Source organism: Patagioenas fasciata, unplaced genomic scaffold (genome assembly GCF_037038585.1).
Source record: "Patagioenas fasciata isolate bPatFas1 unplaced genomic scaffold, bPatFas1.hap1 Unplaced_1, whole genome shotgun sequence".
NCBI classification, from domain to species: Eukaryota; Metazoa; Chordata; class Aves; order Columbiformes; family Columbidae; genus Patagioenas; species Patagioenas fasciata.
Window position 1 is genome coordinate 2,853,974 of NW_027288510.1, and position 16,599 is coordinate 2,870,572.

The window sequence follows — 16,599 nt, forward strand, 5'->3', positions numbered from 1 at the left end:
TCTCCACCCACCTTCCAGTCTACCATGGCCCATGACCCTTGATATGATGCTAACTGGGAAAAAAAAAAAAAGATAAAGGAATAAACAACCCCCTTTTCCTGGTTAGGGACATGTGAGTTTCCTTAGCTTGTGGGCAGATGGAGAACTGGTGGATGTAGCTCGGTGCATGTTGCCTTTTTCAAATTCCTTTTAATCCCAGACAAGCAATCAAACACCGCCTGCACAATAGCTGTGTGTGTGAAGGGCATTGGGAGATTGTTGTTTTACCGACTGTTCTGTAGTTATACAAGCAGCCAATGACAACTGTTAAAGGCACAAAGCACGTAGAAATTGCAGCTGTGGAGGGGTCAGCCCCTGGACTTGCTGCCGCTGTGCTGTGATACTGCTGGCTCTGCACAGGTCCTTAAAATGGCTCCATTTGCAGCCTGTCCAGTGGCTCTGTTGTTATCTCACTATTATATACATACTGTTATATACATAATATATTATATATTAATACTGCACCTACCAACCTTAGAAGCCCAGCTTGATTCCCTTTGTCAAAACTGCCTGACAGCTCTTATGACAAGGAGTCCTGTGCTAATTACCTCATTACAAAACACTCCAAGAACTTGTATCTTAATTGCTGCAGCTAATGAATTTGGACATTGTACGCATGTGAGTGTTGCACAGAACAAGGAAGACGGCCCCAAATCAAGTCAGCAATAATTCCTTTCAACAGGTACAGGTCCTTACTGCTCTCATGTTTTCCCTTCTGCACCCAAGACCCATTGCCAGCTGGCTCCAGCTGGTCAGGCTGATGTCTGCGTTGCTTGGAGCGAGGGTTCAGCTGAAGGTGACTCCAGGTGTTCACTACAAATGATGGCAAAATACCAGAGAGATTTGTCAGGTATTGGTGAAACCAAAGGGAAAAGAGCAACCTATACACCCAGGGGTAGGAGGCTCGGCAGGCAGCAGTGGATTGACTTTGTCAAGCACTGTTCATGTTTGTCCTGACTGATTGGAATGATCGTCTCTGGGGGTCTGAGTATCTTCAGTGGGATTCCCTTTTGCCTGGCGAGTCGCGTCCTCTCCCCCAGCAGAGAAAAATGGGCATTTCTGTCTGTAGTGCATCAGCTCTTCCTCATGGACAAACACGGAGAAGAGCTCAGAGGAACTGTGTTTCTGAAGCACCTCATTCACTGGAGGTGAAAGGAGTCCAAGGTGACTGTCCTCTTGTCAGACATCAGCACTTTGCAGATCTAAGGTGGGATTAGGCTCCAGTTCAAGGTGCTCAGATTCAGGTAGGTGAGGATATCCAGGTTCATCCGAGGCTGTGGAGGCCAGAAGGGTGTCCAGCGCCCCATCAGGGACACAGGTGTGGTTTCACTCTGTTGCCCAAGTGTGGGTCTCTAATGCTTTTTGAAACATGTCAGGATATCCAGCCTGGGTTCCAGCGGCTGTTCAAGGACACAGGTGTCTTCTTCTGTTGTGTGGGTTCCTGTCTGAACTGCTTGAGCCATGTTGTTTTCCAGGCTGCCCTGGCTGTACAATAGGTTTCTCCTGAGATGAACCATCTAGTTGTGTTGACTTGGGAAGGCTGTGGGAAATTCCACGTATCCCTACAGAACAATGATTTTCATCCACTGTTCTCATTTGATTTTTGTCTCTGGACATCACCTTCAGCTGGAAAACACTAAATGCCTCAGCATTACAGAATCCCACATAATCCCAGCCTGGTTGAGTTGGAGGGACCTCTGGAGATCCCCCAGTCCAAGCCCTGCTCACGCAGGGTCACAGAGCAGATCACACAGGTGGGTCCAGGCGGGTTTCAATGTCTCAGAGAAGGAGACTCCACACCCGCTCTGGGCAGCCTGGGCCAGGCTCTGGCACCTCCCAGCAAACAAGTTTCTGCTCATGTTCAGATGGAGCCTCCTGTGTTTCAGTCTGTGCCCGTTGCCCCTCACCCTGGCGTTGGGCACCACTGAACAGAGTCTGGTCCATCCTCTGACACCCACCCTGAGATATTGATCCATTGATCAGATCCCTCTCAGCTTCTCTTCTCCAGCTTAACAGCCCCAACTCTCACTGAGTCTTTCCTCATCAGAAAGATGCTCCAGACCCCTACCAAACCATCTAGTTGTGTTGACTTGGGAAGGCTGTGAGAAATTCCATGTATCCTTGCAGAACAATGATTTTCATCCACTGTTCTAATTTGATTTTGTCTCTGGACTTCACCTTCAGCTGGACAGCATTAAATGCCTCAGCATTGTACTCAGTGCTGCTGCTTGTCTGGCGTCAGCTGGCCAAGGGTGAAACTTTGGTTCAGGCCCTCAAGTAGAGATAAGCTGGTCGGTCCTATGTGACACCAGGGTAATGTGTGTGTTGTGGGGGCTTTGGCTCCCAAAGGGGAACATGAGTCTCCAGGGAGGTGGCGACTGGCAGAAGGGCTGTGGGTGAAGAAGGGGGATGAAGAGGGGAAGCCAGCACTGGGCATGGTTCCTCTGCTGAGTACACAAACACATTCGGGTCACTGCTGACCTGGGAACACACCAGGGTCTGGGCTGAAGGATGCTGCTTCCTGATTTTTAAAAAGAATAACAAGGAACCTCAAAATCTATGACCATCTTCAGCCCCCTGGGCTCGTGGCTGGTTTTAAATGACTACAGAAGGCTCAGCAAGTACCGTAATAATTTGTAATAATCTAACTTTAATTTGCTGTCACGTTTCACTGGAAATATGAGGAGGGGCTGGAAACCACAGTCAGGGATGACAGGCAAGAAGGGGCTGGAGCAGGGTTAGGCAAGGTCTGCAGGAACGGCAGCCTGGCTCCTGGTTGTTGTGAGTATATAATTTACTGTTTCTGATGTTACTGCTGCAGGGGCAAGGTCACCCTTCAGTCCTTTGTAATCCTTTGGGCTCATCAGAAGGTATTATCTGTTACTTTCGCTCTGTAGTGGGTCCCGTCTGTGGTTCAAGTCCGACACTACTTTGTCTTGCACTTCTACAGCACCTTTTCGTGCCTCTGGGTCCCACCATGCACTGCAGAGTTAAATTGATTGGTACGCTCCAAGCAATTTACCCTTGATTAAAGCAGACAGGTCTCTGCAGTGACAGAGTTGTGGATTATGCTTTTTAAAAATACATTCCCTGCTGGCTCCCACCAGAGAAAGCCCTGCTGCTGTCTTTCTTTCCATCTGAAAGGGTTACCATGGTATTATGCTCTAAATTATATCTGTCATCTCTGTAAAATAATAATCACAGACCCAGCAGGGTTGTATTTTGCTTTTTATTCCTATTTCTAACAAGATTTTGAAGCAGCATGTCACATTAAGATCTGTGGCAGCTGGGGAAGAGCAGGCTCTCTCCTCCTGACAGCCAGACAGCAGCGGGGGCTCCGGCGTGTCCTGCTGCTCCACGTCGGCTCCGCTGCCAGTGAACTCCTCACTCCTTTGCATGGGGAGGGATTTTCATGTTCACCCTTGGTTGAGCTCACTAAAGAGCCCTGCAAACTTCAGGCTTGAAGCACCGAAATGCACCTTGTGTGTTACGTGCTGACATTGTGGCTGAGTTGGGAATGACGGCGGCGAGATGGGCGCAGGGTCAGCAAGAGTTTGTTTTGTGCCTTGGTCTGGCACGGTTGTTTGGCACAGCTTTACCTTGGGTTTGGCTGGCGTGTGGTTACCTGAGCCAGTCTGGTTTCACAGCTTCCCCCTCCTTCTCTCTTCCCATCTCTGCTATTTTTCTTCCTAACAGAGATCCAGGTGCCAGCAGCTGCTCTATCGCACATGGCAACCACGGTGCTATGGAACAGGCTGCCCAGGGCAGTGGTGGAGTCATCATCCCCGGAGGGGTTTGAAAGGTGTTTAAACAAGGTGCTTAGGGACATGGTTTCATGCTAGAATTAGGGTATGGTTGGACTCGATGCTCGTGAGGGTCTCTTCCAGCTGAAATGATTCTGTGATTCTATGCAGTGCCAAGGGGGTGACTGGAGCCTCTCGTCAACCCTCCCTGATACCAGAGCAGATTTAAAAATTGGCACTTTAAATAGGACTCTTGAGTTTGTGGCCCACACGCTGTTGTTGTGTTTGTCATTGTTTTCATGTCACCGCTGCTGAGGCAGCTCCAGGCTCCCCAAGAAGAACGTCAGGAGAAAGGAGAGCAGGTGCTTCATCCAGCAGTGCAGGACAGCTAGAAAGGGGTCGCTATGCTGCACTAGTTAGTATAATTTTAAATGTTATTTAGACTGCAAAGAAAAAGTTATTTACTTTTCTTGCCTGGTCTCCAGGGATGGTTCATCCACCACCTCTCTGGCCAACCTGGGCCAGGCTCTCACCACCCTCAGGGGCAGCAATTTCTTCCATATCTAGAGCGTCCCCGTCGCTCTCTGGGGACGCAGCTGGTTGCCGTGGCAGAGCCTGGTAGCTCTGCTGAGAGGAGTCGGGAGAGTCGGGTCTGTAAAGTGAAGGAAGGGGAGATGTTCAGGTGTTAAGTTAATAAACTGCTTACAGATTTGTGAAACGTGGATTTTCTTCCCTCTGAGCCTTACATTTGCTTGCATCAAGAACACAACTTTTGTGGCTTGGAGTGTCTTTAGAGTGACTTTTTTTTAGGACCTGATGGGTTTCACCTTATTCTCTTTGAGTCATCAGCTCTTCTCACTATCTTTTCTCTGAAATAAATAAAATAACAGCTTGACAGCTGTAATGACAAATGTGAAACCCAAATGATTTGAGCCATGATCCATCGAGCTGAGATGGCCTGCTTTACATTGCTTTTAATACATTTTATGTTTTGTGTGTAAATAATTAGATGTTAGGAATAAAAACTGTCTGTTTAATACATGCCATTGAAAACCCTGGGTGCTGTTAATAGGCTTAGTAATAGGTGACACCTCTTTGAAATATAATTCTTTTATGCATTTTAATAGAGTTCATGGTAAACATGCTGTGATAAGCAGACAGAAACTAATATTTCCTGCAGCCAGAATGCACCTAATTAAAATTAATTGATTTTAGAAAAAAATCATCACCGCTAAGATGTCCAAACTATCTTCTTCTTGACAAAGCAGCCGTGCTGTGGTGTTGGGATGCAGAAACCCGCCCGTCAGGCTGGTGTCTGACCCTACGCACTCTTGGAGATCAGGCTGCGCGGGGGATGCACTTTGGCTATTAAAATTGGTGTAATATATACAATTGCTTTGGGAAATTGGAGGTAACGAAGGGCACGTTCTCCAGGGGCTTCTTCAGAAGTTTATTTGCAGGTTGTTACAGTAACTCTGCATTTTGAGTGATTCAGCCCCATTCAGCCTGGATGCTGGGGAGACATCAGGCCCTTCAGGTCAAGGTGGGGTTTACTGCTGGTCTCTGCACCCCACAGGGCCTTCTGTTCTCTACCCCGGAATGTCTGCAGCACCCCCAAGACCTGGTGAAACTCTACCTGCACGAGTCAAACCGAGTCTACCGGGATAAGATGGTTGAAGAAAAGGATTATGGTACCTTTGATAAAATCCAGCTGGAGACGGTGAAGAAATTATATGACGTAAGTGTTGAGGTTCATAACTCTGATAATAACGTACGTGCTTACAGGAAAAAGGTTCCTTGGGCAAGAGAAGTTTGACCCAAGGTCTGCCAGTCTCTCACTTGCAGGGAGTGTGATGCTCTTGGTGGGACACCAGGAGCAAAATCTCTGTCAACTGCTTCCTGGGCTGCCAATGTTGGTATTTGGGTGAACGATGCTCTCCCTAAGGGCACCGGGGAGAGGAGATTTCGGCTCTGTGAATTAATTAAATTATTTTATTTAAATGTCTTGAGTCTTGTGGCAAAAGCAAAAGAGTCAGATCCCCAGTCTTGGTGGGAGTAAAGTGAGATGCAGGCACAAATCCCTAGTGCTTTCCTTTTTTTCCAAAATATCTTCCTAATGGAAGCTCTAGACCTGCTTTGCTTCAGTCCTGTCATCACCCGGCAGTGTTGCCATTGGAGTCCTGCAAATATCACAGTAACGCAGACAGTGCTTTTTCCTCTGGCTGTTAATCATTGTCCATGCAACAGTGTCATGCTGTAGCTGTTGCTGTGGGGCTTTTCTTGTGCTCACATTTTCTTAAGGTGATGAGTTCTTGTGATTTACAAAAGGTCCAGAGCAAGTATTGGGGCTTTATCCTTTCCCTTTCCTTCCCTTTTGTCGCTCTTTCCCCTTTTTCAACACACAGGTGCAGCTATATGGACATTTTTTGGAACACTGTGCTTCACTTGGAAAGATGACATAGAGCTGCAGTGTTTTCTCCTTTACTTCTTATATACCTTTTTTAAAAATTATTTTTAAATTTGACAGGACATTGAGGAAACTTTAGAGCAGACCAAGCGAATGAACATTTATTGCCATTTCGCTAAAGGCGTTGGAGAACCCAGCTACAGGCCAGTTCCGACCTGGGAGGAGCTGAACAAGATCCTTGTGGAAGCCTTGGACAGCTACAACGAAGTCAACGCTGCCATGAGCCTGGTGCTGTTTGAGGACGCCATGTGCCACGTGTAAGGGAGTTTTCTGTCTTTATGCTCTCATTGTAGCTTTTATCCATGCAGATTGTTTCCATGGAGGTTTCTGGAGGATGTCGGTATCCATTATTAGAGCAGAAGGAGCTGGAGGTGTGCAGAAGCTTCATCTGCCCACGTGGTGTGTCCTGCACAAATACTGCCCTGCTTCTCCAGCTGCTGCTGGGGGGATCTTTTGACACTGTGAGGATGCGGGGCTGTCGGATGGAGGGTCAGCATGCTGCTGGTCGTTTGAAGTCTGGTTGCTGTTACATCTTTGGCCCTTGATGCTCTGCATACGGCACAGACGTTTATTGTACATGACATTGATCAAGTGCTTTTTGTCTTCACTTGACAGCCAGCCACAGAACTAGTTACACCAGGATGTCCCTAAACGCTTTCACAACTGGGTTAGAGGCACGTTTACACAATTCTCAGTGGGATTTTCAAATGTATATAATGTGAGATTACGTGAATTCAGGCTGCTAGTTTGAATGGACTGAGGCACTTAAATTGCCTGGATCCTTTGGAAAGCCTGCTTGCATTCCGATGCCTGGAGGTCCAGCTGGATTCCCTGTGGAAACTGGACACGTGGGACTATATGAAAATAGCGAGCCTCCGTTGATCATTATGAAGCTATTTACATGCCTGTGGTATGGATTGTGACACGTACCTCCAGCTCTTACACATGATTTAAATGCTTGTTGGGAATTCCACAGAATCAGAGAATCCCAGAATGTCAGGGGTTGAAGGGACCTGGAAAGCTCCTCCAGTGCAATCCCCCCATGGAGCAGGAACACCCAGCTGAGGTTCCACAGGAAGGGGTCCAGGCGGGTTTGAATGTCTGCAGAGAAGGAGACTCCACAACCTCCCTGGGCAGCCTGGGCCAGGCTCTGACACCCTCACCATGAAGAAGTTTCTTCTCAAATTTAAGTGGAACCTCCTGTGTTCCAGTTTGTACCCATTGCCTCTTGTCCTGTCACTGGTTGTCACCGAGAAGAGCCTGGCTCCATCCTCCTGACACTCACCCTTTAGATATCTGTAAACATGAATGAGTCCCCCCTCAGTCTCCTCTTGTCCAGCTCCAGAGCCCCAGCTCCCTCAGCCTTTCCTCACACGGGAGATGCTCCACTCCCTTCAGCATCTTGGTGGCTGCGCTGGACTCTCTGCAGCAGTTCCCTGTCCTTCTGGAACGGAGGGGCCACAACTGGACACAATATTCCAGGTGTGGTCTGATTTTTGGGGGCTGAAATGCAGACCTGGCCTCAGATAATTTCTGAAGATGAACCTCCCCTGTAAATCATATTTTTAACTGATTTTGCCTGGAAACATTGTATCATGAAGAGCAGGTTTGTGACTAAGCTAGAAGGAAGCCGCTGTCCTGCTGCACGCTTGTGTGGGTGATTTCAGGTTTGCTGGACCTGGTAACCTAATGCAGTTACTCTCATGCAAATTAAAAAAATACATAGATATATATATAAATTTCTACTCCTTTTAACTAGCTGTTTAACCAGTTCTGTTCTAAGAGCTCAGCAATCTGTTCCTTTTGCGGTGCAGCGTGCTGGCTGTGCTGGGGCATGGCTTCCCTTATAGTTTGGGCATTTACTTCTTTGTATTAATGAGTCATATGCAACCTGATGTCCATTGGTGTTTCTGCTTGCAGAAAGGTGACAGTAATTTTAATCTTGTGCTTCTTTTGCACTTTACATAAATTGGGATTTTCAACAAAACCTGTCAGTATCCCTCCAGTTAATATTGTGAGTAATCGGGAAGGCGAGGTTTGAGTATTCAGCATGATTTTCACTGGAGCTGAGTGATTTCGATTCAGCGCATTTGGAAATTGCGTTTTGCTGAAACACACAAATTATTCCATCTCCAACAGCTTATGGATGACATCTTGAATTTGTTGTGAAGTTTCTGTTGGGAAAAAAAAGTAAGGGAGTTAATGTATGTGGGGAGGTGGGGGATATGGGTCAGTCACCTCCTGACCCGGGGCTCATGGTGCCCATTCCCAACGCACACCCCGTGCCCTTGCTTTTGGGGACAGCCAGCTAGAGAATGAAAAGCAGGAACGTTCCAGCTCTCCACACAAGCTGGATTGCTATTCTGGGTTTAATTTCACAATCTGTGGGAGTCTGCACATAGATCATAAGACGCTTGAGTTGTAATAAAGCAGTACAGTATTTCTTGCAGTCTTATTTGAAAAATTAATTAGATTAGTCTAGGAAAATACTCAGTTAAGTGAGTTGAATAAAGGCAGTGATGTCAAGAGGGGAATGGTGCTTGCATTTCAGACACCTGACAGTGAGGTTTTCACAGGTAGGATCCTCTAAACCTCCCTCACTTGGGATTTTAACGTGGGGATGTCAGCAATTGCTTAAAGAGAATAGACTGGGGGCAGAGCTCACTGTGCAACTCTCAAGGACAAGTGAACAGACCTGAAAAACAATAGCAAGTTCATTTTAAGTGTGACAAAATCTCACTCTTAATGGTGGCTTGGATAAATAATGTTGGACTGTATTTTCCAGACAGGTATTATGCTATTCCAGATGTATATGAATATGCTTTAATGCATAGCAGGACCCTTCACCTGAACATGAACCCAAAATGCTTTGTGAAGAGGAACCTTCACTGGAGAGGTGCACCAGAGCCATGAATTCTGTTCTCACTATTTGCATGTCCATGTAATGTGTTTTTTCCCTTGTCCTCCCTGCAAAGACATCCAGGCCTTCACCTTAAAATATTTCTATCCAGCAGGACTTGGCAGGTGGAAAAATATTGGACACAGTTTGAATCGCCACCAAACTATTTTTTTAATCAGCTACGTCCTTTGTTTGGGCCTCAGCAGAGATGGGGATTGATTGCTGACATGGCTCTTAGATTGACATTTTTCATCCCATTCAGACTACGGTTTCCTAGTGATTAAAATATATATTGAAAAGCAGTGGGCAGAGAATAAGAAAAATACTCTTATTAATGACAGATTTTATATGCTTCAATTTAGTTGCCGCATCAACCGGATCCTGGAGTCCCCCCGAGGGAACGCTCTCCTGGTCGGCGTGGGTGGAAGCGGGAAGCAGAGCCTGACCAGGCTGGCGGCCTTCACCAGCTCCCTGGAGCTTTTCCAGATCACGCTGAGGAAAGGGTACGGGATCCCTGACCTGAAGGTGGGTGACTCCTGGGGCTGAGGTGGAGCGGAAGGGAATAAAAAGCAGAACTTGCCCTGAAAACTTTGGGATCCCCAATTTAAGAAGGACAAGGAATTACCAGAGGGAGACAAAGATGCTGAGGGGTCTGGAGCATCTTTCTGATGAGGAAAGACTCAGTGAGAGTTGGGGCTGTTGAGCTGGAGAAGCTGAGAGGGATCTGATCAATGGATCAATATCTCAGGGTGGGTGTCAGAGGATGGACCAGACTCTGTTCAGTGGTGCCCAGCGCCAGGGTGAGGGGCAACGGGCACAGACTGAAACACAGGAGGCTCCATCTGAACACGAGCAGAAACTTGTTTGCTGGGAGGTGCCAGAGCCTGGCCCAGGCTGCCCAGAGCGGGTGTGGAGTCTCCTTCTGTGAGACATTGAAACCCGCCTGGACCCACCTGTGTGATCTGCTCTGTGACCCTGCGTGAGCAGGGCTTGGACTGGGGGGTCTGCAGAGGTCCCTTCAGCCCCACCAGGCTGGGATTCTGTGATTCTGTCTTGTTGCGTGTTGAATGACGCCATTGTGAAGACAGTAAAAAGCTCCAGAGACTCTATGGGACTGCAGAGAGGAGCAGTGCTTCCCAACACATCTGTGGGGTGCAGACAGGCCTGATGTCCCCTGCCAGCCCTCTGAGCTGGCCAGACCCAACAACATCCCAGCCCAAGGCTCAGAGTCAGCGCTGGGCTCCGATGATAAACCCCTGGTGTGGACATTCAGTTAATGCTTGTTCAAGAAACCGTATTTGACTATTATTTCTAATTAAAGCAAGATGTGGTAATTAGCTCATCTGTGAGGTGCCTGTTGTGGAGTGATTTGGAGGTGGAAAAGGAGCAGGAGAGAGCAGGAGGAGAGTTCCAAAGTCGTATCCAGTCCTTCCACCAGGATTTTGTATGAGGGAGGGACTGAGGGGATGGTGGATGGTTCACTATAGAGAACAGGTGCCTGTGCTTATATCTATGCGCAGGCTAGTGAGCACAGAAGTTACAAATCAACATTGTAAAATATCGTTGAAATGATTTTCAAGTATTTTAGCTGCTGGCAAAAGGATTCTCATCAGAAATGTTGTAAAAATCACAACCTCAGTAACTTCACGCCATTCTGCTCGGGAGATGCGATGGCCAATGAACCCTTGCCTTCCTTCCCCATCAGAGGCAGGGCCTGATGACCTGTAGTTGTGTACAGGTTGTTTTTGTCATGTTTTTGTCACGTCACACAAGCCTGATCCTCCATCCATTGGGTATTTTCAACTTTCCTCTGTGTTCTTCAGCCCCACTCGTACAATTTTCTAGCTCCTACCTGCCTATTCATTGAGAAAACCTGTGCTCCCATCTAGGAACATAGCTTGAAACCAGCATTAATAAACTTGTTTTCAAAGCATGTCTTTACTTCTGTCTGTGGAGGTGGAAGATAATTTGATGTTCCCTTCACTCTCTATTCATTTTCAAAGAGTTTATGAAATATGGAGTCATCTTTTTTTCTTAGATATGGAAGAGCAGGATGGTGACAGATCACCCTGTCTGGCATTGGCCCCTCGTGCTGTTATAATTGATCTAATTCAAATTTCCAGTGATGGAAGTAACAAATGATTCTTTTTGAGGGAGCGTGTGTATTTGCTGAATTTCTAAGAAAGTTTCTGGAACACAGGCCAGTAAATTCCTTCAGTGTCTCCCGCATGCCTTGTATCCTGCTTGGAGGGGCAGGAAGGAAATGATGGAGTTTGAGCGGGATGATGGCGTTTTTCCCATCTCATGAACAACTTGGATTTCAAGAAGTTGGTGTCCTTCATCAGGAGGACACTGTGTCCTTCATCAGGACACTGTCCCCTTTGAGGTGAAACAGCTTTTCCATATGAGCAGTTTCTCTGTCAGCATCACTGCACTGAGTGGGACACTGAAGGGCGAGTCCCTGCTCAGACTCTGGAAAGGAATAAAACTGAAAACATCCCTGTTTGCACAAGGTGTCCTTCTCCTTTCTTCACAAGCAGAAAGAAATGTGTTGCAGCACCTCAGAAAAAAAAAAGAAAATTCAGGTATAGTTGTGAAATCAGAGAAATCTACAGCATGGGGACACCAAGGTCCAACATTTTCAGTGGCTGCTGTCCCTCCCAGTCCCTGTGGTGCTTTAATGTCCCCGTATAGTGGCTTATTGTGCCCACAGTAAGCCTTTCTGAACTCCCAGGGCAGCCTCCACAACCAGGGACTGCACTGATGTCTTTAGCCACATCCATTGACCTCCAGGTGTTCCAGCTACAAGCATTTCCCTGTGTGTAGCGGTGCTGGCCAGGGCTTCTTTCTCTTTTTTTTTGTGTTACACAGACCTGGCCGTAACGTCAAGTCTTACTGGGTAAAGTCTTACAATGATGACAGCGATAGACTCCCCCATATAACCTGGCAGACTCAGCCATGAAGATGGAGAGTGGCCAAAGTGCAGTTTCACGCTAATTAATTGCCATTGCTTTATTCTTGGTTAATGGGAAGATTCTGAAATATCCTGCTTGTAGATGTGGTACCTACCTGAGTTTTGCAGAATGGAGGTGCACCCCCTAAGTCCTCTTGCTTTTCAACGTCCAGGCAGACCTGGCAAACCTGTACCTGAAAGCCGGTGTGAAGAACATAGGCATCGTGTTCCTGATGACCGACGCTCAAGTGGCAGATGAGCAGTTCTTGGTGCTGGTGAGTGACTTCTTAGCATCAGGTACCTCTGTCATTGCTTGATTTCCCCTTTCCCCCTTCTCAGTGTGGTTGTGCTCATGGTAGCATCTGTGGTTTTAGAATATACAGAAGGGCAATATATGAAGTGAGCTAGAAGATATGTGGGTTAAGTTCTGGACTAAAAGCCATGATAAGGTCTCCTTTGTGAGGATGTACTCCATCATCTGATAGTTTTTCTTTCTCTGATGTTGTGTACCTAGTTTTTCCATACTTCATGGTATACTCTCTACAGTTAAGAGACGTGTCTGTTGTGACATTGCAGCTGAGGACAGAGCCCAAGGAATGTATCAACAGATGAAGAGTTTGACCTGTGGATCTCATGCATCCACACTCTAGTTACCTAATAAGGTTTTTCCTGGCTGGAATATTTGACTGCAAGTTGGTGGATGGTACAAAGCCACCAAATGACCGTGTCTGTGTGCGTCACCTAGCTGCTTGTCCCATTGCAGTCCTTTTCCTCTTTGTTTTTCCATTAAAGTTGTTGAGTTGTTGCTTGCCCAAACAATTGCAGAATAGCCAGCCTACACACAGATGCTCTGTTTCGCTGCAGAACATGGCATGAGTATGTGTGGTGGAGCACTCCCCATGCAGGGCGCACTGCAGCTACAGCGCACATGGGAGCGTGCGGCTGTGTCACCGTGACCGCAGGGGGTAACCCAGCCTGGGCATATTCCCCAGAGTCCCTGGAAAATCACTGCTACCAACTGCATGATGCTTTTTTCCTTATTTATGAGTCAGGAGTGGGAAGACTCCAGCTGGTTCGGGTGACCTCTGTGCATGGTGAGGACTGGAGAGTTGAAAGCACAGGGAAGCGATAGTTTGTGCGAAACTCCAGAGTTGACATATGTGGCTGTAAATTGGCCAGATGGTTTGAGCAGCAAACAATCTCTGCCTGTGATAAATTTGTAATCAGGAGTAAAGACAGGGGTTGTTGTGGAGGCTGGTGAGTAGCTCCTGTCACCTGTGTAGATGGCACAAATATCTCATGACATGAAGTGAAGCTCTGCAGTGTCCTGCAGCAAGGGGCAGGCCAAGCAGCCTGGTTTGGGATGTCCAGGTCATTTTGCGGTGGTTCAGAAAGGTGTCACATTTTCCTGTAGCTGCTATGTGGGGAAGAGGGGACAGATCAGAAGTCCTCACTCAGGGTCTGGGGAGGCAGCTCAGAATTGTGGCTGGACTGAGGACTGAGGAAGGGACCATGGGAGGGACCATGACAAGTGTAACAAGGGCAAGTGCCAGATTTTGCACCTGGGACACAGCAACCCTGGCTGTACAGACAGACTGGGGGACGAGATGCTGGAGAGCAGCTCCATGGAGAGCTCTGGGGGTTCTGGTCAGTGGCAAGTTGAACATGAACCAACAGTGTCCCTGGAGCCAAGAGGGCCCCGTGTCCTGGTGCATCCAGCACGGCACGGCCAGCCGGGCAGGGAGGGGATTGTCCCGCTCTGCTCTGTGCTGGGGCGGCCTCACCTGCAGCATTCACTGTGTGCAGGGCTGGGGACACAGGAGAAAAGGAGATAAAGCTACTGGAGAGTGTCCAGAGGGACATGAAGCTGGTGAAGGTTTGGAGGGGAAGCCATATGAGGAGCGGCTGAAGTCCCTGGGTTTGCTCAGCTGGAGCAGAGCAGACTGAGGGCAGAGCTCATGGGGCTGCAGGTTCCTCAGCAGGAGCAGGAGGGGCAGGGCTGAGCTCTTCTCTGTGACAGTGACAGAACCCAGGGAATGGCAGAAGATGTGCCAGGGAGGGTCAGTGGGACATGAGGAAAAGGTTCTTCACCCAGAGGTGCTGGACACTGAACAGGCTCCCAGGGAGGGGTCACAGCCCCAACCTGACAGTGTTCAAGGAGAGACTGGACAATGTCCTCAGACACACGGTGTGAACTGTGGGGTTGTCATTGCAGGGACAGGAGTTGGACTCCATGATCCTTGGGGGTCCTGTCCATGTCAGGACGTTCTATGGTTCTATGACCTCCCAAAACGTGACCTAGTGCCACCCAGCGGGTGCTGCCTGAGGGCTCTGGCTGCTTCCCGCTCTCTGCAGGCTTGTTTTTCTTACTTGTTTCACTTCTTTCCATCACCTAAGGAGCTAGAACAGAATATATATTTTAGACTCTCTTATAAACAAGCAGATATCTGATTAGTGTATTTTCCTAAGTAATTAGTGCTCATATTGACAGTATCTCACTCAATAATAATGATTTCAATCAAATCAGAAGCCAGAAGGGAAGTGAATAGGTGATAAATTAAGTAACCAGAAAAAAAAGAAAAATTGGCTGGTTATGTTTTTGGCAATCAGTTGCATAACTATTAACTTTAAAAAGTTTTTAAAAGATTTCTGACTTTTAAAATGTTTTGGTGATGTGGGAGTTATTTTACCAGCACTGGCAATGGCATTGAACAGCTGCAGGAACGGTACAGGTAACTAATTGATTTGCAAAACTGAAATTATTTCATTATTGTGTATAGCATATTAGGTATTTGCGATTTTTTTTTGTAATCTAATCAGCACTGTCGATCTGACAAAAATGGACTTTCTGTACTTTGGCTTTATTCTGTGTTTGTTTAGCTCATACTTTTATGAGAAATGTTGCTCTCACAAGGGCTTATTTTTTAGCAGAATGATGTTCTGTGCCACTTTGCTGCTGCTGGGGCCTATGGGCGCCTGGCACAACGATTTTTCTCAAGGAAGGGTTTTCCCCAAGGCCCTGAAGAGGGAGGCACCTGCTTCACTTTGCTCTGCGACTGCAACAAAATCCAGACCAGTAAACCCAAACCTGCCTTCTTCTCAGGTGAAATCCCTGATCTCTTCCCCGATGATGAAGTAGAAAACATAATCAACAGCGTGAGGAATGAAGTCAAAGGCCGAGGGCTGGTGGACTCCAGGGAGACTTGCTGGAAGTTTTTTATAGAGCGTGTTCGACGGCAGCTGAAGGTGAGACAGGCTGGGGGAGTTCAGGTCTTCGCCATCTGCCTTGGTGCAGGAGCATGGGGTGAAGATGCTTTGGGCTGCCTGGTAGGAAGGTCAGACCGCAGCCTGAAAGGCTTTTCTGCCTGTTCATGATGAGAACTGTGATGCACTCAGCAAGTAGTACTGAAGTGCAGGAAATGCTCTCTGTTGCCATCACTTCTTGGGTGTTAGAAAGCACTATGGAAGTTGAGAACGTTCTCTTTCAAGAGCTGAGCAGGACCAGCCGCTCCCTTTTCAAAGCCGGGCACAGGGGTGCATCAGGACGAGGTCTTGCTGCTTGAAAGAGCTGCTGAAGGGATCAGTGTTCATGTTGTTGGGGTTCCATTGCCAGAAGAAATGAAGTATTATGTTAAAAACAGAGTGCTGGAAACTGAGTGGCATGCAATGTGCCTACAGGATTTCTTCCAGCACAGCCCATAATCCAGCATAGAAAGGCCTTATGAATATGTCCAAAAGATCCCAGAACAGTTTCAGGACTATTTCCCATGTGTGCTCAGCTCACGGGGAAAGCACAGTGAGGCGCACAGGAGAGTGAGACTGTTCCAGAAGGTGTTTACCCCTCTGCAGCGCTGTTCACTGCTGCCGGCACAGGGCCAGGAGCTGGGGAGGGCAAAGAGAGAAGCCTTGATCTTTGCTCAATGAAAGCATGTCCTCCTCCTTACTGCTCCGTTTGTGTTGGTGGGACACGGTCACTGAGATAGGGTGGCCCGTTGCTTTTTTGATGTGGGAAGGTACATGTTTAGGATGGGGAACAACTGGAAAATTAATTTTTGAGGGAAAATTTGAGGACCATGCCACAGTGTAGGTGCCCAAGGAGAGGGAATGCAGTCCTGCTCTTTCCCTCTCTGGGTGTAGAGGGGATTTTCTGATGAGTCCTGATGCTGTTTTGTGACTTTTCAGCATCTTGGTTGTCTTCTGCCTCCCGTCCCCTCATGGATCTATTCCTGTTATTGTGGTGCACTGGAAGGGCAGTGTGAATATGATTTACTTGAGGCTGATCCCTTCTCTTTTTTCTACCCTTCTCCTTAACCGTGTGTTACAGCAGATGGATGGGGTCAGCTAGGAAGTATTATTTATGCTTATAAATATCTCCAGGGTGGGTGTCAGAGGATGGACAGTGGTGCCCAGCGCCAGGGTGAGGGGCAACAGGCACAGACTGAAACACAGGAGGCTCCATCTGAACATGAGCAGAAACTTGTTTGCTGGGAGGTGCCAG

At 47.6% G+C, this 16,599-nt stretch overlaps 1 pseudogene; it reads left to right on the forward strand.

Moving 5' to 3' along the window:
- LOC139826691 (dynein axonemal heavy chain 9-like) overlaps positions 1-16,599 on the forward strand; it is a 115,704-nt pseudogene that overhangs the window by 78,892 nt on the left and 20,213 nt on the right.